General features: G+C 44.0%; 1 non-coding gene across 1 annotated transcript; it reads right to left on the reverse strand.

The window, feature by feature from the left end:
* Positions 1–1,038: 1,038 nt before the first annotated feature.
* Positions 1,039–1,110, reverse strand: TRNAC-ACA (transfer RNA cysteine (anticodon ACA)). The gene has a single exon. It is a non-coding gene; the product is annotated as a tRNA-Cys (tRNA).
* Between the last annotated feature and the right edge of the window lie 1,959 nt (positions 1,111–3,069).

Raw genomic sequence — 3,069 nt, forward strand, 5'->3', positions numbered from 1 at the left:
GATAACCCATAGAGGGGACCTTGAAAAGTGGCCATATCTCTGGGGGAAGTCATTTATGCTGAGTTCATTAGAAATTAATTTGATTCATTCCCTTTTTAAGAAATGATCATCTAAGAACACAAAGAAATGGAACTTTTCATGAGTTGCATATTTTTAAAAGAAGAGGGGCACTAGATTAAGTAAAACAGGAAGAGCACTGGGTGGAGAGTCCAGAGCCCTGGATTCTGATTGCAGCTGTGCTTCTCTGTGGATTAGTTAGCTGGGTAAGTCTTTTCAGCTGCATGAGCTTTAGGGTTTTTTACATCTCAAGTCCTGGAGTGGCAGTGTTGCAGGAAGGGGGACCTCTTCCAGGGCCCAAGAGTGGGCTCTTATCTAACACTCAGAAATGAATTGTCCAAGGAGACACATGTACTGACAAAGGAAGCGATTTTGTTGGGAAGGACTGCCCAAGCGGAGAGCAGGAGGATAAGTGAATCCAGCAGGACTGCTCTGCCACGTGGCTTGCAGTTTCAGGTTTTTATGGTGATGGGATTAGTTTCCGGGTTGTCTCTGACCAATCATTCTGACTCAGGGTCCTTCCTGGTGACACAGGCATTGCTCAACCAAGATGGATTCCAGCGAGGAGGATTCTGGGAGGTTGGTAGGACATGTGGTATCTTCTTTTGACCTTTCCCGAATTCTTCTGGTTGGTGGTAGTTTGTTAATTTCATGTTCCTCATGAAGACCTCCTGTTGAAAAATAACTAATGCAGATGATTACTACGGTATCTGGCCAGAGTGGGTCGTTTCAGTGTTTCCTGTAACAACAGGAAGCAGGTCTGGAAAGGCAGCTTTCTGAAAAAAGGGGGGTCAGGATCTTGCTTAGCCACTAGGTATTATGAGGTCTCTGAGTGAAATTTTTTGAAAGTGAAAGTGAAGTTGCTCAGTCGTGTCCGATTCTTTGTAACCCCATGGACTGTAGCCTACTAGGCTCCTCCGTCCATGGGATTTTCCAGGCAAGAATACTGGAGTGGGTTGCCATTTCCTTCTCCAGGAGATCTTCCCAACCCAGGGATTGAACCTGGGTCTCCTGCATTGTAGGCAGACGCTTTACCATCTGAGCCACCAGGGAAGTCCTAAGTGAAAGTCCTGAGTCCTAAGTGAAATTTTTTCGGGCAGCCAATTATGGGTAGACGTAAGTGGATGAATATGTAACGCAGGGAGCAACTATCAACACTCACTGAGAAATTCAGGAAGACTACATTCATGTGGCTTTCCAGGTGAGGGGAAAAGGGCTGTCCTTGTCTTTGCAGACATCCAGGTCCCTGCTACCTTTCCATGCAGTGATGTGAGTGGCCATGGTTTCCCTTCCTCGACAAAGAGTGCTCTTAACTGAGAAACATTTTTGAAAAGCTTGTTTGCTGGTTAAGTCAAATAGAATGAAGCATCTCTATTCAGTCAAGAGATTGAATGCAGCATCAGCTTCCTTCAAGGCACTGTGAGTGATGCAGAGAAGCCTGAAGGAAGACACATACAGAGAAGAAAACTTTCCTTGAGCACCAACTTGTGTCAAGTTCAATGCTAGGAAGTTTGCATCCATTCTCTCACTATTACAAAGTGGCAAGAAACAAATTGCCATGAGAGATGCAAATGACCATGATGATAATAATAGTCATTACAGACATAATATGCGATGGAAAAGTCTCCTCATTCCCCTCTCCACCTTTCTTAGTTTTCCTCTAACCGTCCTGGCTTCTATTTCCTGAGCTTCCTTCCTGCTATGCAGGGCCTCTGAGCCTGTCTTTGGTCTTAGTCATAAAATGATTCTGGGAAAGAGAAGAGATGGGTCTGGATAGTCTGAGATCCCCAGGGTGACCTTGACCCAAATGGAGACTTCCATGGAGAAAAGCAGGAAAGAACAGTTCCTGGAGGATGGTGCACTAAGGAAAGGGCATCCCCAGGAAGTGATCCATCACCCGTGACATTTAAAATGAATCTGGAAAGAGACAATGGACAGGGACCCACAGAAAGGAGTTCCCTGACTAATGCCCAGAAGAATGAACTGGATGTGTCCCTTCCAGGACTCATCTCTCTTCCCAGCTTCTACCCTACAGTGGCACCACCTAAGGACTCCCAAGTTTTATTCCCAATTAGATTCTCCATTTACTGCTTGACCTTTGATCTCTTAAGTAGTATCTACACAACCCCAAAACATCTTATCTGTTGAATCAGAAGATTTTGCCAGTCATTTACCTAGAGCCCTGGGCTCCAAATTTCTGGACCAGCTTGAAAGGATGCTTTTATTGACTTGATTAAATTGGCCACATGTTCTTCCTTCATTCTGGCATGGCCTCAGGTCTGTATCTGGTTATAGCACTAGAGGCTAGAGGAAGGATGAATGAGAAACGAATGTGCATTTTTTTTAAACCCACAGTTCTGCTGACTGCACTTTGCTTGAAGAAAGTAGAGTGGGTATACTAGGTTTCCATGAACCAAATCTATGGAAAGGGCCCCCTCCCTGTTTGATGACCCTTCTTTAGTAACAGTTATAATTCACAGGGCATTTGACAGTTTATGAAACACTGCCACATTATCATTTCATTGACACTCGATGCAAAATAAGATATTATTTTTCTTATTTCACAATCAAGAATCAATATTCTCTCACCCATAGGGATCACCTGCCTCAGGTATAACCTAAATAAAATTTAGTCTTCTTGTGCCTGTTATCAGGCTCAACTCTTGGGATATGAGATTTGGGGATCATTCATACCCAGAAGGAAGCAAATATGACTCCAAAAAAGACTTGGAGTCAAGATGATGCAATAAGTTCAAAATCTGGTGGACCTTTCTGCTCCATCTATATATAGTGTTAATAGATAACATGATCTTAGGGAAAAAATTAAAATGGATAGCTTGACTCGGAAGCCGACAAATATTCCCATGTATTATAGATGGAACAGAAAAACGAGGGCAAGTGTGAGCAGGATTGAAGCTGCAGCTGCTGGTTCCAGGGGCAGCCGTGGGGTCGGGAAACTCTGCTCCAGTAGACGTTGGTCCAATTGTGAGTGAGACAGAGGACCACATTTGG

This window comes from Giraffa tippelskirchi, chromosome 1 (assembly GCF_054371585.1).
Source record: "Giraffa tippelskirchi isolate mGirTip1 chromosome 1, T2T-mGirTip1v1.2.pri, whole genome shotgun sequence".
Lineage (NCBI taxonomy): Eukaryota > Metazoa > Chordata > Mammalia > Artiodactyla > Giraffidae > Giraffa > Giraffa tippelskirchi.